The sequence below is a fragment of the Bubalus bubalis genome, chromosome 2 (assembly GCF_019923935.1).
Source record: "Bubalus bubalis isolate 160015118507 breed Murrah chromosome 2, NDDB_SH_1, whole genome shotgun sequence".
In the NCBI taxonomy this organism is placed as follows: Eukaryota; Metazoa; Chordata; class Mammalia; order Artiodactyla; family Bovidae; genus Bubalus; species Bubalus bubalis.
In genome coordinates, this window is record NC_059158.1 from 60,244,957 (window position 1) to 60,268,388 (window position 23,432).

At 39.2% G+C, this 23,432-nt stretch overlaps 1 protein-coding gene and 1 non-coding gene across 5 annotated transcripts in view; one reads left to right on the top strand and one right to left on the bottom strand.

Moving 5' to 3' along the window:
* GULP1 (GULP PTB domain containing engulfment adaptor 1) overlaps positions 1 to 23,432 on the bottom strand; it is a 340,099-nt gene that overhangs the window by 251,412 nt on the left and 65,255 nt on the right. The window lies entirely within an intron of this gene.
* LOC112583038 lies at positions 19,058 to 19,162 on the top strand. The gene has a single exon (XR_003107401.1). It is a non-coding gene; the product is annotated as a U6 spliceosomal RNA (small nuclear RNA).

Consider the following 23,432-nt stretch of genomic DNA (forward strand, 5'->3'; position numbering starts at 1 on the left):
AAATAATGTATTTTTAATAGATAGGAAAGTATGAACTCATTGAGGAAGTGAACTTCTTAAAATACATTTTGTGTGTTTTCAAACTATTCACTGCATAGAGGTCTTTCCTCAAATACATGTTTGTCATTAACAATATCTCTCTATAATTAACACAAAAACAATACATTGTTTTCTGGACATCAGAGGCACCTGTGCATTGGAAGTTATTTCCAGTAATGAGGATGATTTCTCACAACTGCCCACATTTTTTAAAACTCAGTCCTTATTCATAACATGAGATAACAGCAGAGTGACAGACACTGTTTTGTGTGCTCTGCAAATGTGTTAGTTATACTATTTCTGACTACAAGCATACAGGTAGGTCTTAACATGACCACTATTTCACAGATGGGAAATGACAGTGAGGTATCAGCTTAATTTTGATGGGTTCATTGTATCACCATAAAAGTTTACAGAGTTACTATAGAATGGGAAAATACCCAAGAATAAAAGGTGGATGAACATGCTGGTTTTTATTTTTAGGTTGCCAAGAAGGATTCTTCCCAGGGTCCAATGTGACGGAGATTTCAGCCTGTTGCTCCTGTGATCCCTATATCGTAGAATGACAAGCTCATAGACTACAAAGAACTAAGCTTGAGCCAACATTTGTTCCACTGCTTAACTGAAAAACTTAGGACAAAGCACACAAACATATCCATACATAAAATGAAGTATCTTAATGTGTTCTGCTTCACAAGATTTATCCATACACACGTGATGTGCATGTGTGTGTGCATGTGTCTGCATGTGTGAGTGAGACTGGGGGAGGGTGAGAGAAGGAAAAAAAAATAACAGACTATGCAGACAAGTGCCGTTGAGTGGAGCTCCTCACCGCCAGGAGGAACCATCACATGTGGCCGGAAAAACCTATTCAGGCAGGCTAGAGGATTTCCAAAGGCATTTGTAGGTTGAAACACTGTCACACCCAGGAATTATTAACTGGAGCTGTAAGTTAATTCTTTTTTCAGAGAGAGGCAGTGGGGGACAGCCCCCTGTAAAGTCAGAGATGTAGGTGAGAGCACAAAGCAGAAAGTAGGCAGACTGGTTCTGGGGGTAGATGCTCGAGAATTTCCAGGGGGACTCCTGAGGCTTGATCCTGCCTTTTCGTATGCCCAGCCTCCTTCCTCATGACCTTTGCCATGAGTGGAGCTCCTCACCGCCGGCTCCCAGCAGACAAGGACTTAGTTAACCACAAAATATTCTAAAAACGTATGATACTATTGTGATTATTGGTGCTTCCCTGGTGGCTCAGTGGTAAAGAATCTTCCTGCAAATGCAGGAGATATGGATTTGATCCTTGGGTCAGGAAGATTCCCCTGGAGAAAAAAATGTCAACCCAACCCAGTATTCTTGCCTGGGAAATCCCATGGACGGAAGAGCCTGGCAGGCTACAGTCCGTGGAGCTGCAAAAGAGTTGGACATGACGTAGAGACTAAACAACAACAATAACAAATCATGATTATTAAGTGCAAATGGGCACCTAAGAACACATGAGAAGTGTCAGGCAATATTTAAAAGCGAAGCCTATAGGTCCAAAAAGTCTGGTTTAAGTGCCAATTGAGTGGCCCTTCAAGTTAACTATTCTGTATCTAATTTTCTTCATTTCTGGCATTAAAATAATACCATCATGGCTTGTGTGGATAAATGAGTTAGTACAAGTAAAGCACTTAAAATTGTGCCTGGAATATAGTTAAGTGCTTGGTGAATGTTACCTTTCATTATTTTATTCAGTATTTCCTATTACTAATCATAGTTTTTTCCTATTTCTACCAAGTCTTTTCCTAAAACAATTCATGTAAAAGGCCTAGTAAAGGATTTTCTACCCTGTAAACAAAGAATGTTAAAAAGCTGTATCTTACTTATTTATCAGCTCATGGATTCTGCCAGGTTAAGTGTTTATCATAAGCCTTTGCATACAAAAGTAACTAATCTCACGTTTCTGCTAAAACCTTAGCAATCAACTGAAAAGAGGGAAAAAAAGGTTTTATTTAACTGTTTTTTTTTAAAAAGTAGAAATATACCATGTCATAAGAGTAAAATCAGTATTATCCTGTTTTTTGATTTACCAAACGTCTTCACTTCTAGTTTGAATTGTTTTCTTGGAGTTCAATCTTTACTTATTATAGAATTGTGTCATTCATATACTTTTTCTTGCTCAGTCACTAAGTTGTGTCCAACTCTTTGTGACCCCAGGATTACAGCATGCCATGCTTCACTATCTCCTGGAATTTCCTCAGATTCATGTCCATGCAGTCAGTGATGCTATCTAACCATCTCATCCTCTGTTCCCCCTTCTCCGCCTGCCTTCAATCTTTCCCAGCATCAGTGTCTTTTCCAATGAGTCAGCTCTTCGCATCAGGTGGCCAAAGTATTGGAGCTTCAGCTTCAGCATCAGTCCTTCCAATGAATATTCAGGATTGATTTCCCTTAGGATCGACTGGTTTGAACCCCTTGCAGTCCAAGGGACTCTCAAGAGTCTTCTCCAGCACCACAATTCAAAAGCATCAATTCTTTGGCTCTCAGCCTTGTTAATGGTTTATTTCTCATATCCATACATGACTACTGGAAAAACCTCAGCCATGGTCATTTACACACTTACCATTTTCCACTTCAGTTCTTCAATAGTGATGTCAAAGACAGGGGATATGCCTTCAAACAAATTTTACTGTAAAATACAAATTTCGATGTATTCCATGGGTAACCATATAATTTACCACCCCAAACTGGGACACTTTTGAAAGTGAGCAAAGTGATAACTAGACAGGGTACTAGGACAACTGGTCTGAGCAAGCTGCTTTTTTATTTTCCCAAAGTCTTAATTTCTCTTCATAGAGTTTAGGATGTAGACATGAATAATTGCTGAATGAAGAAATGAATACATAAAGTAGGTAAAGGAATTCTCATGTTAAATGATAGAAATGGAGTACAATATATCAGTTACACTCTGCTCCTTAAGTATGATTAGCCATGGGAGTCTAAATTGGCATGACAGGGTCACAAGATGCTAATGAAACACAAGTTGCATATTATGGATTACAACACATTCATGTAAATTTTTAATATAAACACTCGATTTTTTTTCATACTTTTCATGAGCACCAACCTCTAGAATAAGCTACAACCTCTCGAATTTATGAAGAGATATGGCACCTCTATTATAAAGTTCAGTTCAGTTCAGTCGCTCCGTATTGTCTGGACTATTTGCGACCCCAAGGACTGCAGAATGCCAGGCTTCCCTGTCCATCATAAATTCCGAGAGCTTACTCAAACTCATGCCCATCGAGTCAGTGATGACATCCAACCATCTCATCCTCTGATGTCCCCTTATCCTCCCACCTTCCATCTTTTCCAGCAACAGGATATTTTCCAAGGAGTCAGTTCTTCATATTAGGTGGCAAAAATACTGGAGTTTCAGCTTCAGCTTCAGTCCTCCTAATGAATATACAGGACTGATTGCCTTTAGGATTGACTGGCTTGATTTCCTTGCAGTCCAAGGGACTCTCAAGAGTCTTCTCAACACCACAGTTCAAAAGCATCAATTCTTCAGCACTCAGCTTTCTTCACAGTCCAACTCTCACATCCATACATGTCTACTGGAAAAACCATAGCTTTGACTAGACGGACCTTTGTCAGCAAAGTAATGTCTCTGCTTTTTAATATGCTGTCTAGGGTGGTCATGGCTTTTCTTCCAAGGAGCAAGCGTCTTAATTTCATGGCTGCAGTCACAATCTGTGGGGATTTTGGAGCTCAAAAAGATAAAGTCTGCCACTGTTTCAACTATTTCCCCATCTATTTGCCATGAAGTGATGGGACCAGATGCCATGATCTTAGTTTTCTGAATGTTGAACTTTAAGCTTTTTCACTCTCCTCTTTCACTTTCATTAAGAGGCTTTTTAGTTCCTCTTCACTTTCTGCCAGAAGGGTGGTGTCATCTGCATATCTGAGTCTACTGAGATTTCTCCTGGCAATCTTGATTCCAGCTTGTGCTTCTTCCAGCCCAGCATTTCTCATGATGTACTTTGCTTAGAAGTTAAATAAGCAGGGTGACAATATTCAGCCTTGACGTACTCCTTTTCCTGTTTGGACCAGTCTGTTGTTCCATGTCCAAATGATAGACGTTAAGAATTGCTGGCAACAATGTGGTGAAATTGGAAACTTCAAACATGGCAGGTGAGATCATATAATAGTATGGCCACTTTGGGAAACAGTTTGGCAGGTCCTCAAAATATTAAACACAGAGTTACCATATAATCCAGTAATGCTACTCTGAGGTATATACCCAAGAGAATTGAATATATATATATTAAACACAGAGTTACCATATAATCCAGTAATGCTACTCTGAGGTATATACCCAAGAGAATTGAATATATATATATATATATATATATATATATACACACACACACACACACACAGAAAACAATTATGCACAAAAGTTCTCAGAAACGTTATTCAAAATAAAAAACAGAAGCAACCTAAATGTCTGTCAGTGGAAAATGTATAAACAGATTGTGGCACTTTAGAATGATGCCCTTGTAGAGACTTTGTTTCTTTGAAAAGTGAAAGTTAAAAAAAAAAAAAACTTTGCCTTCTTCATTTATTTTTTTTTTTAAGATAAAACATAAATAAGGGCTTCCCTGGTGGCACAGTGGATGGGAATCCATCTGCCAGTGCTGGGGATATGGGTTTGATTCCTGGTCTTGAAGATTCCACATGGAACAAACTAAGCCCATGTGCTACAACTACTGAAGCCCACACACCTAGAGCCTGTGTTCCTCAACAAGAGAAGCCACAGCAATGAAAAGCACCCACGCTGCAAGGAAGAGAAGGCCCTGCTTATGGCAACTAGAGAAAGCCGGTACAAAGCAACACTCAGCACCATCAAAAAAATAAATAAATAAATGTTTTTAAAAGTCCATTTAAATTTTAAAAAAATAAACAAGCTTTTTTTTTTGAGATAGATTTTTGTTGTATCAGAAAGTTTCAGTAATTGTCATCTACTACTGAGAAAAAGGTATTAAATTTCAGTGTTTTCAAAACTGGTTGATATTCAGGCCACTATTCCTTTCAATTTTTTATTAAATTAAGATAGCATATTATAGTTATACAAGATGTTACCAGAGGGCAAGCTGTGAGTTGGATACGTGGAAATTCTCATTAGTTTTGGAACTCTTGTGGCAACATATTTATGGACTCTGTGAGAGAGGGAGAGGGTGGGAAGATTTGGGAGAATGGCATTGAAACATGTAAAATATCATGTATGAAACGAATTGCCAGTCCAGGTTTGATGCACGATACTGGATGCTTGGGGCTGGTGCACTGGGACGACCCAGAGGGATGGTATGGGGAGGAAGGAGGGAGGAGGGTTCAGGATGGGGAACACATGTATACCTGTGGCGGATTCATTTTGATATTTGGCAAAACTAATACAATTATGTAAAGCTTAAAAATAAAATAAAATTAAAAAAAAAAAAGCAGAGAGATTACTTTGTCCCCAAAGGTCCCTCTAGTCAAGGCTATGGTTTTTCCAGTAGTCATGTATGATGTGAGAGTTGGACGGTGAAGAAAGCTGAGCGCTGAAGAATTGATGCTTTTGAACTGTGGTGTTGGAGAAGACTCTTGAGAATCCCTTGGACTGCAAGGAGATCCAACCAGTCCATCCTAAAGGACCTCAGTCCTGAATATTCATTGGAAGGACTGATGTTGAAGCTAAAACTCCAACACTTTGGCCACCTGATGTGAAGAGCTGACTCATTTGGAAAGACCCTGATGCTGGGAAAGATTGAGGGCAGGCGGAGAAGGGGACAACAGAGGATGAGATAGTTGGATGGCATCACCGTCTCAGTGGACATGGGTTTGGGTAGACTCCGACAGTTGGTGATGGACAGGGAAGCTTGGTGTGCTGCAGTTCATGGGGTCGCAAAGAGTCGGACATGACTGAGCGACTGAACTGAACTGAACTGTGACATCATAATTTATTTCCAAAATAAAATTAAATATATACACATATATCTCATTTTCACTTTAAAGTATTCTGTTGATATTCTCCTTGCTTGTTTCAGATACAACTGGAAAACCAATTTAAGGCTAAACTTTCATCTAAAACTTTCCCACTTCTAAAGAATAAGAGCTGGTGTTCATACAAATGGATGTTTACCCTACATAAACCTTTGAGTAACATCAGCCTAATACTACATTCAAATCATGAGGCAAGATTCACAGCGTACTCCAGCAACGGTTGAATGCACTACATGTCCCAGTGAAGGCTGTTGGTCAAAGCAGTACATGAGCTAATGTCCCAGTCAACAGTTACACATCTGATCAGATAACCTCCTGGCATGATGGGGATGCGCACACGCATGCTCAGTCGCTTCAGTCGTGTCCGAATCTTTGCAACCCTATGGACTGCAGCCCGCCAGGCTCCTCTGTCCATGGGCTTCTCTAGTCAAGAACACTGGAGTGAGTTGCTATGCCGTCCTCCAAAAGATCTTCCCAACCCAGGGGTCAAACCTGTGATTCCAGTGTCTCCTGCATTGCAGGATTGTTAACCACTGAGCCACCGAGGAAGCCGCCATGATAGAGATGACCCGTTAACTATTAAAAGCAGATTATTACACAGCAATATGTTTAGCATTTTTCTCAGATATATTTGAAAATAATATCATAGAAATAGTTATATAATATTGATATATACCAATTAAAAGTTTCATTAAGTCTCTTTAAGAATGAGCTTGTCAAGTGCTATATAAATTTATCATGTGTTTCTCAAACATTTCATGATAAATCACTACAGTGAATTTTATTTCTTTTGGTATAGAATACAGAATATTTCCAAAGGAAAAATATATACTGACTCCAGGTGATAAGTTCCAATATTCACTTAATTAGATAGTATCTCTTTTAATCCTACAATATGAAGAACAAAAACCCTCAGAGAAGAACCAGTCACTGACTGGACACTAAAATAACATATGTGCCAACTGAAAGTATGAATATATTTAGTCCACTGACTTTTTTGAGAGTATTTAGAGAACTGTATTATGTCATGAATTGTTTGTGACGGTTTGCTATAATTAGAGGTTATAAGAGCCACAGAGAAGAAAGAACACTTATGTGTAAAGAGCTTAAAGAAGCAGTGCATTACTCAAAGATTCCAACTGTCCTTGGGTCAGTCCACCTTGGTTCAAGTCATGACTCATTTACCAGTCATATACCCTGGGATAAGTTATTTAACCACTTCTCAATTTTATCAACCACAAAATCCAAGTCATAATCTTTATAGCACAGGATAGTGTCAAAGATAAAATTACCTGTAAATTTCCAAACCCCATGTCTGGTACATAACAAGCCCTCAACACATCAGATTTTATTACTGATATTGATGAGCCTCAATTTCCTAACCTGTAAAATACTAATATAATAGTAACATCTCCTCTACCTGTGGCTCACCTGTGTAGTGAAAAGCAATAATACTGATTATAATATTTTATAAACTATAAACAACAAGGCACTCCACAAATGGGAAACACTCTTTAATACTGTGATTTATCAAATACTCACTATAGATTATGAAGGCTATTTCCCAAAATACCTACAAGCCTTTTCTCATTTGTTCCTGTTTGTTTTTTTTTCTAAGACTCTTATTAGTCTTCATTAGAATTTTGTGTACCCTTGAGACTAGTAGCAGCCACTAAATGACTACTGTGATAAACATTTGGAGGCATTAATTGACTCATCAGGAAGTCTCATTAACCTGGAGATTTCTGCATTGCTTTTGAAAGTTCTTTCTGGGCTCAAGCCAACCATCCTTTTATAACACAACTGATCATTATATGAATTTAGCTGCATATCATATCAAACCTTCTTAAACATTATCATCTCAAATAATGGAAGCCTGATAAACCACTACTAGGACTAGAGCCTATAAAACAGGGGTTATTTCTGTTCTTGATGCCAAGGTTAAAAAGAAGTTCTGCTCCATGTGATTCAGATAAGTCAGTCAGTCAGTTCAGTCGCTCAGTCGTGTCCGACTCTTTGCGACCCCATGAATTGCAGCACGCCAGGCCTCCCTGTCCATCACCAACTCCCGGAGTTCACTCAAACTCATGTTCATCAAGTTGGTGATGCCATCCAGCCATCTCATCCTCTGCTGTCCCCTTTTCCTCCTGCCCCCAATCCCCCCCAACATCAGAGTCTTTTCTTTGCATGAGGTGGCCAAAGTACTGGAGTTTCAGCTTTAGCATCATTCCTTCCAAAGAAATCCCAGGGCTGATCTCCTTTAGAATGGACTGGTTGGATCTCCTTGCAGTCCAAGGGACTCTCAAGAGTCTTCTCAACACCACAGTTCAAAAGCATCAATTCTTCAGCGCTCAGCTTTCTTCACAGTCCAACTCTCATATCCATAAGTGACCAATGGAAAAACCATAGCCTTGACTAGATGAACCTTTGTTGGCAAAGTAATGTCTCTGCTTTTCAATATGCTGTCTAGGTTGGTCATAACTTTCCTACCAAGGAGTAAGCGTCTTTTAATTTCATGGCTGCAGTCACCATCTGCAGTGATTTTTGAGCCCCAAAAAATAAAGTCTGACACTGTTTCCCCATATATTTCCCATGAAGTGATGGGACCAGATGCCATGATCTTCGTTTTCTGAATGTTCAGCTTTAAGCCAACTTTTTTACTCTCCTCTTTCAATTTCATCAAGAGGCTTTTTAGTTCCTCTTCACTTTCTGCCATAAGGGTGGTGTCATCTGCATATCTGAGGCTATTGATATTTCTCCTGGCAATCTTGATTCCAGCTTGTGCTTCTTCCAGCCCAGCGTTTCTCATCATGTACTCTGCATATAAGTTAAATAAGCAGGGTGACAGTATACAGCCTTGATGAACTCCTTTTCCTATTTGGAACCAGTCTGTTGTTCCATGTCCAATTCTAACTGTTGCTTCCTGACCTGCATAGGTATATTAAATCATGACTTTCAAAAAAAAAAAAAAAAAAAGCCACATTAAAACCCTAATAAAGAACACCCTTGAAGCAGGAATGATCCTTAATCTTACACCATACGCTATGACTCTAAACTGTAAATTCCAAAGAGCAGGAATAAGAACCTCATAGTTCCTTTCCTCTAACATCTGACAGAGTAACACATGCAATACATTCCAGTTATTGTCATTAACAAGGGTATGAGAAACTGAGGGGAGATTGTTTCAGGAAGAGTGACCAGGACCACTAACATAACGAGTTCCTCACCTGTTCTATAATGTCTACCTTCTTTCACTGGCTTATTTACAGATACAGTCACAGCTCTTTCATCTTAAATAAAATCTCTATCTCTTTCCATTCACAGTTAACCTTTTGAAAGAGTGGTCTACACACAATATTTGCATTATCTTACTTCCCACAGACTGTTGAAACCACAGCAATTCCATGGCTCTTCACCATTCTACCCTGGTTCTCGTCCCCTGAGATAAGTTCTCTCTCACTGTCTCCATGGTATCAAACAAGTTAGTTGAGGTAGAGTGAAACTTCTTAGAGGGATTTGAAAATTTTTTAAAAATGGGCAAAATGATAAAAGGATCTTGAAAACCACTTTACAGCCTTCTGTTTGACAGCAGGGGCAACTGGCAGATAGTGCAAAGCACTTAGAAGAGTGGTGTGATGCTAATGATTTAAGAAAACAGTCTTGCATAACTGAATGGGGGGAGGAGGTACATCTGCTTCACAGCTAGCACTCACAACAGGTCAGGAACACAAAGAAAAGTTTTCAAAACCACACTTAGTGAGCAAAAAGGGTATTTTTGGCAGAGCCTCTAAAGTACATAATCTGAGGTTTTTAAGAATACTGATATTTATAAGCATTGCTCAGAATCTTGGCAAAATTATTAATGAAAATAAGATCCTACTTGTTTTTTATAATAACAAAATCATACTATTTGAAGTATTTAACCTTATTTTGCAAAAACATATCTGTTCAAATAAACTGATATTAAGTTAAATGTGTCTATGTGTGTATATGTACACAGGTGCTATCATGCAGCAGGCACAGCATTAAACTATCCAAGACTGTCATATTTACATTTGTGTCCTACCATGTTCAAGGGAGAGGACAAGGGCCACCCAGGAAAAGACCACCCAAGAACAACACAGCTACACCACTGGGTGAGCCAGTCCTCACAGAAGTGCTCTCTCAGGACCTGAAATCAATGCTGTAAATTTCTCTCCCCTTATCTCTCAGCCTGTGATACAAATGCCAGGAACTGATAGTTTTTAACCCCAGAAAACAAACACACACTCAGGTTATCATGAATCCTTCTACTATCTTGTCCTTGCAAGTTAGCTCAAATCTAATTTGCTCTGTAAATCCTCTCCCCCTGAATTTTGTGTGAGCCTTTGTAGTACTTTTAAAGCTCAGTTAGAGGAGTAAAGGTTCTCAAAACAGAGTTTCACTTAACTAGTTCACCACCCAGCAAACTCACTGAAACTCTCCATTAAAGTGTAAACCACACTGACTGCTGCCCTTGGCTCAGTTGACACTTACAGCCACTAGACTTCAACCCACGTGTATTTCAGCAGTTCTCTTCCCACCAGTCCTGCTGCAGGCTTATTGTGATGGAAATTGTTGACTGCCTACCAAGCATCTACTCCTCATTCTTCCTTCTCTTTTTTGAACCGGGGTATAGTTGCTTTACAATGTTGTATTAGTTTCTGCTGTACAGAGTGAACTAAGACAGAAAGAGAAAACAAATATATAGTAATGTATATATTGGGCTTCCTTAAGTGCCTCAGATGGTAAAGAATCTGCCTGCAATGCGGGAGACTTGGGTTCAGTTCCTCGGTTGGGAAGATCCCCTGGAGAAGGAACGGCTACCCACTCCAGTATTCTGACCTGGAGAATTCTATGGACTGTATAGTCCATGGAGTCAGAAAGAGTCAGACATGACTGAGCATCAGTTCAGCTTAGCTAATGTATATATATATACATTACATATATACATATGTATATATGGAACCTAGAAAAATGGTATAGATGAATCTATTTTCAGGACAGGAATAGAGACACAGACATAGAGAACAGACATGTAGACATGGGGTGGGGGAAGTGGGAGTGGGATGAATTGGGAGATTGGGATTGATATCTATACACTACCACGAATAAAACAGATAGCTAGTGGGAACCTGCTGTATAGCACAGGGAGCTCAGCTAAGAGATCTATGATGACCAAGATGGGTGGGGTAGAGTTTGGGGAGGGGATGCAAGAGGTTCAAGAGGGAGGGGATATATGTATACACATAGCTGATTCACATCATTTTATAGAAGAAAATGCCACAATTTAGTCAGGTATTCACTCTCATGTCACATCAGATGTAGGCAAGATTCAGATGAAACTATTACATTTTAGAAAGACCTTGAATGTATGCAGATTCCCCTAAGTTGTCTCTCCCATTTGATAAAGTGATCATTGCAATGATCTGTCATTGGCATTATTTACACATAAGAAAGTCTTTGTAGAACTCCAATCAGCCACCTCACACTCAAAGGAAAGAACTTAACTTACTTGAATAGTTTGGCAGATAAATAAATTTGTATAAGCTTTATATTAAAACAAGATGGCTTAAGTAGACATGCATTTTTTTGTAATTATGCTACTTTAACCATCTTTCACTAATACTTTATCAGCAATATACCTGGTCATTGCTTACTCAGCATCTTCTCCCTAATCTGGCACTAAACAGAAAAAGAACAAATCAAACATTTCTAAGTTTGCATAAAAAATACACATTGACTGGGCTAAACATATATGGATCACCTATCATCTTTGGTTTTCCCCCTTTTTTATCTTCAGAACTTTGCTCAAATTTTGATTTCCACATTTCTTCATGAATCATCCTCTCCAAAGCTCTTAGCAATCTGCCTGCTGTGATTACCTCCACATTCCTTTTGTTCTTTAAAAGGTTGCTTTTTTTTTTTTTTGGTTTGTTTGTTTGTTCATTTGTTTTTCTGTTCCACTCTGCAGAGGTAGACAGCTTGTAAAATGCTGAGAATGTAATCCAGATTTCTTGATGCTTAGTTGGGCTTTTTCTCTTTTACATGACCCAAATTTTGGTCAGTCATCAAATGCTATTACATATCTTTGTCAGTTCAATTTTTTTAATTCAATATCCCTTCACTAGATCTAGTTCTAACATTCTGTGTCATGTTAATACGTGCTTCAAGATAAGAATCAGGAGCCCTCATTGAAATATACATTTTTACCATTTAGACTTCCTTAAAAATAATTTCAAATATCAAACTTTCAGGAAATAACTGAAAATGACAATTTGCATATATGTTTCACTAGTGAAACAGCAGAAAGGAAACAAAATTTAAGTCTAAAATCTTTGGGGAATATCTCTGACATCGAGATAATGTACATAAAATAGCATCTTTCTATTAAAACACACTTACTGCTTAGCAATCAAAGAATTGAGATAGTCTGAAACCAAAGTTTTCATTGTACTATTTTACCTACTTCTTTAAAACAAATGTTCAAAATAAGTAGTGGGACAAATAGTGGCCCCCCAAAAGATATGTCCAAATTCTAACCTTTGGTACCTGTGAATGTAAATTTATTTGTTAATAGGGTCTTGGCAGATGGTAAAGAATCCACCTGCAATGCAGGAGACCCCAGTTCAATTCCCGGGTCGGTAAGATCCCCTGGAGAAGGAATAGGCTATCAACTCCAGTACTTGGGCTTCCCTGGTGGCTCAGCTGGTAAAGAATCTGCCCACAATGCTGGAGACCTGGGTTCCATCCCTGGGTTGGGAAGATCCCCTGGAGAAGGAAACAGCTACCCACTCCAGTATTCTGGCCTGGACAATTCCATGGACAGAGGTGCCTGCCAGGCTATAGTCCATAGCATCACAAAGAGTCAGACATGACAGAGAAACTTTCACTCGCAGATGGTAATTAATTCAGTTAAAAATCTAAGATGAGATCACTTTGGATTTGGGGTGGGCTCTCCAGAGACGGGGGAGCCTGGTGGGCTGCTGTCTATGGGGTGGTACAGAGTCGGACATGACTGAAACAGCTTAGCAGCTACAGCCAAAGACCAGTCAGTGTCTATATAAAAGAGAGGGAAATTTGAAACACAGAAAGACAAAGAAATTGCCAAGCAAAAACAGAGGCCAAGGCTGGAGTTATGAAGCTACAAGCCAAAGAATGCTAAGGATTGCCAGCTTTCATCAGAAGCTACGGGAAAACCATTAATTGATTTTCTCTCAGTGGTCCAGAAGGAATCAACCTAGCCAACACATTGATTTTGGACTTCTTTGGCCTCCAGAAATGTGAGAAAACATATTTCTCTTGTTTTAAGCCACCAAGTTTGTGATATTTGTTATGGTGTGTGCATGCTTAGGGGCATCCCAGGTGGTGCTGATAAATCAGGCTTCCTTGGTGGCTCTCTTGGTAAAGATTCCACCTGCAATGCAGGAGACTTGGTCTTGATCCCTGGGTGGGGAAGATCCCCTGGAGAAGGAAATGGCAACCCACTCCAGTATTCTTGCCTGGGAGTCCCATGGGCAGAGGAACCTGGCAGGCCACAGTCCATAGGGTCGCAAGAGTTGGACACAACTTAGCGATTTAATCACTACCACCACCAAAACTGCTCTAATAAGTGAAGTCTACTAATTTGGGCTTCCCTGTTGGCTCAGATGGTAAAGAATCCACTGCAATACAGGAAACCCTAGTTCAATCCCTAGGTCAGGAAGATCCCCTGGTGAAGGGAATGGCTACCCCCTCTGGTATTCTTGCCTAGAGAATTCCATGGACAGATGAACCTGGTGGACTACAGTCCATAGGGCCTCAAAGAGCCAGACATTACTGAGTGACTAACAGAGTTAACAGAGAGTGCATTCCTAGTCATTCAGTCCTGTCCAGCTCTTTGCGACCCTTTTGACTGTAGCCTAGTTTCCTCTGTTTCCTCCTCCCAGGATCTTCCCAACCCAGGGATGAACGCATGTCTCCTGTGTCTCCTGCATTGCAGATGGATTCTTTACCCACTGAGCCATTGGGGAAGCCCCATTTGTTATGGTAGTCCTAGGGAAATTAATACAATATGATTACCTATATGTATTTATATATTTTCATTTGAATTCTCTCCACTTCAAAAACAGACTTTCTGGACCATTATAGAAAAGTACTGGTGTATACTTGCCTACATGGTTGAATAAAGAAGCACAGAAATAGAGGCAGAAAAAAAAAAAAAAAAAGTTTAGAAAAAAGCCTAGGCTAAAATAACTGTTATGAAGAATCAATATGGTATAGTAAAGACCATACATTCTATAGTTAAAATGGCAAGTTCTAGTCTTAATTCTATCATTTTTGTGTTTATTTAAACTTGGGCAAGATATTTAACCTCTGAGCCATAATGACCTGCCTCATCTATATAACAAAAGATAACAGTATTTTTTCTTATGTGGCAATGAGAAAAATACAATAATTTATGTTGAGACTTGTGCACATTTCCAAGTATACAGTAAACTTTGAATAAATATTGTCTTATTAACTGGACAAATGTTCATAATGGATTATTTCAAAATCAATCCTTTAGAGCAGATATAAATTCTCATGAGACTCCCTCTGAAGCTAGCCTGTCCACCTACAGTGACAGATGCTCTAATTTTGAAGACCCTCAACCATGAAACTGGTATTAATTTAAGAAAGATAATATTAAGAAATCTCCCAATTTAAAAAAACAGTTATCTATTTTTAACTAGGATCACCATTTATTGCACAAATACAAAAAATAAAGTTTCTCACCCTATGTTATGCTTAGTTGTGGTCCACCATTTCCTAAATGGCCACCTTCTAAAGGCAACGCATGCCCTCTTCTGGCTTCTCTGACCTTGTTATTCTAATACAAAACCTAATTATACAAATCTCTGTCCAGTTCTTTTTAGGTTAATCAATGTTAAGTGACACTTGCACAAAATCCTTCTATAATTAATACTCAACATGTGAATAGTATTTCAGAATACAATCCACACTGGAACACTAGCGCATTCAGTCCATGACAAAGTCCTAATCCTATAAATAGAGCATTTATTTCTTTATGTATTTTCTTTGTTTAGGATACTGAAGCTCAGTGAAGCCTGGTGAATTGCCTAAGTCATAGGGTTATACTAGTCTAAGATATAATGTCTTCTTTTTAATGTTTTATTAAAAGAAAAAAATCAAACATATATAAAGTAACATAATAAAATAATAAACCATCATATTCCCATCATCTAGCAATGTCTATTTAAAAGATTTCCTTTCAATTTCTCAAAATCTTCCTGATGAGACAACAAGCACACATCTCCAGCTGTAATGCATAATTTAAAATGTGTATCATGTATCTATTAAGACAAAAGGAGGAATAGTGACAACCAGAAAATATATTCCAGAATGAAAATTTTCCACCCTAGGCATTGTGTCTTGAAATCCATAAAGAGAATATCCCTAGATAATAACATTCAGGTGACTATAAAAGTATTCACCAAAAACTTACCACCAAAGCATGATCAAGGCAAGAAGTTTCTAAAAATTCATCAGCAAAGGCAAAACCTAAATATGTATAAGCCTAGTGATTAAATCTCCCATAAAGACACTGAATCAAAAATATTATTTTCAATTGACAATCAAAGTAAGTACTCTTAAATATGTATACTGGTATCATGGGAGATAAGGCCTTTAAACAAGAAAACTGGGTACGTCTTTCCCTCCTATTTGTAGCAGTGAGCATTTCCCATTAAGGTAAACAACATGTGAAATATTTCCAAGAAATAACCATCATTTTCACCTACTGAGATGTTGGAGATGCAATTTTATTCACTAGTACAATCATCGTGATGAGCACTGCATCCAACTGACATGTCAATGAAAAAGAAAACAAATTTAGCTACAAATGAAAGAATACATCCTAAGAAACAAAAGTGGCATGCGTTAGTAAAGATTCAGAACTTTAACACAGAGTGGAGAGACAGCCAGAGTGGCAGAAAAATGGAAATCCATTTTAGAGAAGAAACTACAACAACCCTTCCAAGAACAGCCTGGCACAATTACTGAACAGATGGGGGTGTGATAATTATAAACATATTTTCACCTCTCTTCTGCACAGCTATTAAGAACCACTTAAATTTCAGAAGCCCTTTCTCAGATGCAACACAGGAGACCTCATAAAAGACTGGTTTCGTGTACTACTGAAATAATGACGACTAAACAGACACCAAAAATTTTTCTTAAAATGAGTATATGTTTAAGATTGTGGTTAATAATTAAATAATTATTTATCTTTACCTATAAGGGGGAAGGGACGCTCTCAGTGAGTTGTTCAAGATAACGTATACCTCATCAAAGATGTATCTGGGAGCCTGGAGAGATCTTTAAGTGTAATGGGAAAGTAGCATCTTTGAACATCCTACTCTTTAAGTTAAGGGAGGTCAATAAAGAAGTTTCCAGAAAAAAAAAAAAAATCAATAATTAGTCTGTCTTCCCATTAATGTCTGCAAAGAATTAAGTAGGCTTTCATTACTGGGATACATTTACAAATACTAGTTTTACAAATAAAAATATGAGAAATAGGGTTTTGAAATAAGCAGTGTTTAGGTAACGTTTGGTCACTAATTCACCCAAGAACTGAAAATAGAACTGCTGTATGATCCAGCAATCCCGCTGCTGGGCATACACACTGAGGAAACCAGAAGGGACAGAGACACGTGTACCCCAATGTTCATCGCAGCACTGTTTATAATAGCCAGGACATGGAAGCAACCTAGATGTCCATCAGCAGCTGAATGGATAAGAAAGCTGTGGTACATATACACAATGGAGTACTACTCAGCCATTAAAAAGAACACATTTGAATCAGTTCTAATGAGGTGGATGAAACTGGAGCCTATTCTACAGAGTGAAGTAAGCCAGAAAGAAAAACACCAATACAGTATACTAACGCATATATATGGAATTTAGAAAGATGGTAACAATAACCCTGTGTATGAGACAGCAAAAGACACACTGATGTATAGAACAGTCTTTTGGACTCTGTGGGAGAGGGAGAGGGTGGGCTGATTTGGGAGAATGGCATTGAAACATGTATAATATCATATATGAAACGAGTCGCCAGTCCACGTTCAATGCATGATACTGGATGCTTGGGGCTGGTGCACTGGGACGACCCAGAGGGATGGTATGGGGAGGGACGAGGGAGGAGGGTTCAGGATGGGGAGCACATGTATACCTGTGGTGGATTCGTTTTGATTTTTGGCAAAACTAATACAGTGTTTCAGGTTTAAAAATAAAATTAAATTAAAAAAAAAAAAAGCTGAAATGAATCTCTAGATCTTATTCTTCTCAAATACAGGTAGTAAATTTCTCTGACTCTTATTTCAAGTTGGGGTCATTGGCACAGGGCTCTGAATTGCAAACAGAAATGCACTCTAGTAAATTTAAGTAAAAAGAAATTTATGGAAGGCGATTACAGACTCACAGAAACTCCACGATGGCCAAAGAACTAAGCTACGCAGTCAGAAAGAGTACCAAAATAAGAGCATCAACCAGCCCAAGAGCATCAAACACACGGTGCTGTGTGCTCAGCACTGCCGCCATCACCAGGCGTTCTCACTAAAGTCCTTTTTGCTAACAGGATCTGGGGACCAGATGCTATATTAGAAACTCTGCATGGCAGGCCCTGCGGATGAAATGTATCAGCCACTATCAATGCCAGAATGAATTCCATGGTGCCTGTTTCTTGTCATTAACTTCTGATTGGAAGACTTACCTCTGAACCTCTGATCAACAGAGCCTGGGTCATACAAGTCTTTGATGCACAAGACGCTGAGGAAGCAAGATTCTAGTTTCTATTCTGGGAAATGACTCCTAAGGAAGGATTTTCCCAAAGACATGAAAAGTGGCAGAGACGTTGGAAGAAGTATCAAAGATGTCAAAGGTATCAAAGACGTGAGACCATCATTGTGAATTTCTGTGGAGTATCTGCAAGCTAGCATTTGAGAAACAGTCTATACCACTGACTGTGACTCCATAATCTGGACCTGTCAAGCTCTGTCTCATCTCCTCCTACTCTCTTCCCACCAGCCACACGGGACTCAGTGGTCCTCCAACAACAAGGGCTCTTCTGGCATTAGGATTTCTCCCCTGAGTGTTTGGCTGCCCAGAAATCTGAGCCTCCAAATGTATTCATGGCTGATGTCTGCTTCATTTACAGGTCTCCCCTTAAATGTCACTTCCTGAAGGAGACAGCCTGACCACCACATCCATGGATATCTTCACCCGTATCTACTCCATCCATTCTTGTCACCATGTTCTATTTGCTTTCTGGCACTAATCACTGATTTTGTTTTACTTGTTTATTTTCAGCCTCAATGGGTGTTGTCTGTCCTTTTCTGTTCTTTTTAATCTTCAGAACCTAAAACAGTGTCCAGTATCAGTTAGTCTTTTAAATATTGGTTGCATAATAAATGGACCCCTGCTATAGTAAAATAGGTCCATCTAATGAATGTGGAAAATGAGGAACAGCATCTACTTCTTTTGTCTATGGTCACACAACAAATTAATAATCAAAGTGCAAGTCCTGGATTCCAAACCATGCAATTTCTGGGAAGATAAATGGCTGGATGGCATCATTGACTCGATGGACATGAGTTTGAGTGAACTCCGGGAGTTGGTGATGGACAGGGAGGCCTGGCGTGCTGCAATTCACGGGGTCACAGAGTCGGACATGACTGAGCGACTGAACTGAACTGAAAGATGCAAGGAGCTTCTGCTGCTTCCTAAAGAAATGGAGGAAGCAGAGAAGAGCAGAAAGAACACTGATTAGGAAAAAAGCATGTGTTCTACAATCATACACCTCTGAGTTCAAATCTATGTCCCCAAACCTAACATAAGCCTTAAAGGGTTTTCAGAGAATTAAATGTGACTATATTGTACATTGTACACATAAATCATTTCCAATACCTGACATGTACAGGAGATTAACTGGAGGCAAGTGCTAACCTTGAGTACATACACTAAAATTGGAATAATATAGAGAAGATTATCATGGTACCTATGCAAGGATAACACACAAACTCATGAAGCATTCCCCATTTTTCTACCATATACAGAATAGATAAACAACAAGGATATACTGTATAGCACAGGGATCTATATTCAGTATCCTCTTCAGTTCAATCGCTCAGTCGTGTCTGACTCTTTGCGACCCCATGTCCATCACCAACTCCCTGAGTTTACTCAAACTCATGTCCATGATGCCATCTAACCATCTCATCCTCTTTCATCCCCTTATCCTCCTGCCCTCAATCCTGCCCCAAATCACGGTTTTTTCCACTGACTCAGTTCTTCGCATCAGGTGTTTGGATGCGAAGTATTGGAGTTTCAGCTTCAGCATCATTCCTTCCAATGAATATTCAGAACAGATTTCCTTTAGATTGACTGCTTTGATTTCCTGTGGTCCAAGGGACTCTCAAGAGACTTCTCCAACACCACAGTTCAAAAGCATCAATTCTTCAGAGTTCAGCTTTCCTTATAGTCCAAATCTCACATCCATACATGACTACCGGAAAAACTATAGCTTTGACTAGACGGACCTTTGCGGGCAAAGTAACATCTCTGGTTTTTAATACGCTGTCTAGGTTGGTCATAACTTTTCTTCCAAGGAGTAAGCATCTTTGAAGTCCATGGCAGCAGTCATCAACTGCAGTGATTTTGGAGCTCAAAAAAAAAAAGTCTGTCACTGTTCCCATTGTTTCCTAATCTATTTGCCATGAAGTGATGGCCATGATCTTAGTTTTCTGAATGTTGAGTTTTAAGCCAACATTATCACTCTCCTCTTTCACTTTCATCAAGAGACTCTTTAGTTCATCTTTGTTTTCTGCCATAAGGGTAGTGTCATCTGCATATCTGACACTATTGATATTTCTCCTGGCAACCTTGATTCCAGCTTGTGCTTCATCCAGCCTGGCATTTCTCATGATGTACTCTGCAAATAAGTTAAATAAGCAGGGTGACAATATACAGCCTTGACATACTCCTTTCCCGACTTGGAATCAGTCTATTGTTCCATGTCCAGTTCTAACTGTTGCTTCTTAACATGCATACTGATTTCTTGGGAGGCAGGTCAGGTGGTCTGATATTCCCATCTCTTGAAGAATTTTCCACAGTTTGTTGTGATCCACACAGTCAAAGGTGTAGTCAATAAAGCAGAAGTAGATGTTTTTCTGGAACTCTCCTGCTTTTTCTATGATCCAACGGATGTTGGCAATTTGATCTCTGGTCCCTCTGCATTTTCTAAATCCAACTTGAACATTGGAAGTTCACGGTCATGTACCGTTGAAGCCTGGCTTGGAGAATTTTAAGCTAATTTGGTAGCATGTGTGATGAGTGCAATTTTGTGATAGTTTGAAAATTCTTTGGCATTGCCTTTCTTTGGGACTGGAATAAAAACTGACCTTTTCCATTCCTGTGGCCACTGTTGAGTTTCCCAAATTTGCTGGCAGATTGAGAGCAGCACTTTCACAGCATCATCTTTCAGGATTTGAAATAGCTCAACTGGAATTCTGTCACCTCCAGTAGCTTTGTTCATAGTGATGCTTCCTAAGGCCCACTTGACTTCACATTTCAGGATGTCTGGCTCTAGGTGAGTGATCACACCATCATGATTATTTGGGTCATAAAGATCGTTTTTGTATAGTTCTTCCATGTATTCTTGCCACCTCTTCTTAATATCTTCTGCTTCTGTTAGGTCCATACCATTTCTGTCCTTTATTTTGCTCATCTTTGCATGAAATGTTCCCTTGATATCTCTAATTTTCTTGAAGAGATCTCTAGTCTGTCCCATTCTATTCTTTCCTCTATTTCTTGGCATTGATCACTGAGGAAGGCTTTCTTATCTGTCTTTGCTATGCTTTGAAACTCTACAATCAAATGAGTATATCTTTCCTTTTCTCCTTTGCCTTTCACCTCTCCTTTTTACTCAGCTATGTAAGCCCTCCTCAGACAACCATTTTACCTTTTTACATTTCTTTTTCTTGGGGATGGTCTTGCTCACTGCTGCCTGTACAATGTCACAAACCTGTGTCCATAGTTCTTCAGGCACTCTATCAGATCTAATCCCTTAAATCTATTTGTCACTTCCACTGTATAATCGTAAGGGATTTGATATAGGTCATACATGAACGGTCTAAGGGTTTACCCTACTTACTTCAATTGAAGTCTGAATTTGGCAAAAAGGAGTTCATAATCTGAGCCATAGTCAGCTCCCAGTCTTGTTTTTGCTGACTGTATAGAGTTTCTCCATCTTTGGCTGCAAAGAATATAATCAATCTGATTTCAGTATTGACCTTCTGCTGAAATCCATGTGTAGAATCTTCTCTTGTGTTGTTGGAAGAGAGTGTTTGCCATGACCATTGCATTCTCCTGGCAAAACTCTGTTAGCCTTTGCCCTGCTTCATTTTGTACTCCAAGGCCAAATTTCCCTGTTACTCCAGGTATCTCTTAACTTCCTACTTTTGCATTCCAGTCCCCTATAATGAAAAGGACATCTTTTTGGGTGTTAGTTCTAGAAGTTCTTGTAGGTCTTCACAGAACAGTTCAACTTCAGCTTCTTTAGCATTACTGGTCAGGGCATAGACTTGGATTACTGTGATACTGAATGGTTTACCTTGGAAACAAACAGAGATCATTCTATTGTTTTTGAGATTGCATTCAAGTACTGCATTTCAGACTCTTGTTGACTACGAAGGCTACTCCATTTATTCTAAGGGATCCTTTTCCACAGTAGTAAATACAATGGTCATCTAATTTAAATTCACCCATTCCAGTCCATTTTAGTTCACTGATTCCTAAAATGTCGATGTTCACTCTTGCCATCTCCTGTTTGACCACTTCCAATTTACCTTGATTCATGGACCTAACTTTCCAGGTTCTCATACAATATTCTCCTTTATAGCATCAGACTTTACTTCTATCACCATTTACATCCACAACTGGGTGTTGTTTTTGCTTTGGCTGTCTCTTCATTCTTTCTGGAGTTATTTCTCTACTGTTCTCCAGAAGCATATTGGGCACCTACCAACCTGGGGAGTTCATCTTTTAGTGTCCTATCTTTTTGCCTTTTCATACTGTTCATGGGGTTCTCAAGGCAAGAATACTGAAGCAGTTTGCCATTCCCTTCTCCAGTGGACCACCTTTTGTCAGAACTCTCCACCATGACCCATCCATCTTGGGTGGCCCTACATGGCATGGCTCATAGTTTCATTGAGTTAGACAAGGCTATGGTTCATGTGATCAGTTTGATTAGTTTTTCATGACTGGTTTTCATTCTGTCTGCCCTCTGATGGATAAGGATAAGAAGCTTATGGAAGCTTCCTGATGGGAGAGGCTGACTGAGGGGGAAACTGGGTCTTGTTCTGATGGGCAGGACTGGTTTCCTTCCCTTTTGTTTGACCTGAGGCCAAACTATGATAGAGGTAATGAAGGTAACAGTGACCACCTTCAAAAGGTTCCAGTGCCCTTAACCCTGCAGCAGGCCACCACCAACCCACATCTCCATCAGAGACGCCTGGCAACTCACGGGCAAGTCTGGGTCAGTCTCTTGTGGGGTCATTGTTCCTTTCTTTCCAGGTCCTGGAGCATACTAGCTTTTGTCTGTGCCCTCCAAGAGTCTGTTTCCCTGGTTCTGTGTAAGTTCTGGCAGCTCTATTGTGGGGTTAATGGTGACCTCCTCTAAGAGGGCTTATGTGATACCCAGGGCTGCTGCACCCAGAGCTCCTGCCCCTGTGGCAGGCCCCTGCTGACCCGTACCTCTGCAGGAGACACTCAAACACTCAAAGGCAGGTCTCAGGGAACACATAGCACAGGGAGCTATATTCAGTATCTTATAATAAACCATAATGAAAAATAAAATTTTATATATATATATATATATATATATATATATATATACACACACACACACACACAACTGATTCACTTTGCTGTATGCCAGAAACTAACACAACATTGTAAATCAACTATATATTTCAATAAAATTTTTTAAAAATTAGAGGTCATAAAAATGATTGCTACTTTATGAGTAATGATCCATGTCTGAGTTTATATTCACCTAACAATATGCTTAGAGAGACATCCTTAACATAATCTACATCAGAGCCTTTGTATATTAAATGAGAATGTTCATTCTTTCCCTCACCTAAAATGTATTGGGAATCTGCTATATGCCAGCCATGTGTTATATACAGGTTGAAGTCTCTAAATTTCTCCCCAGCTATCAATGTAAAGAACTTGTAATCCATTATTGCCATCTCCAAGACCATCTTGACACTGTCAGCTATGGGAAAAGATAGGCTATTGCTTTCATTTTT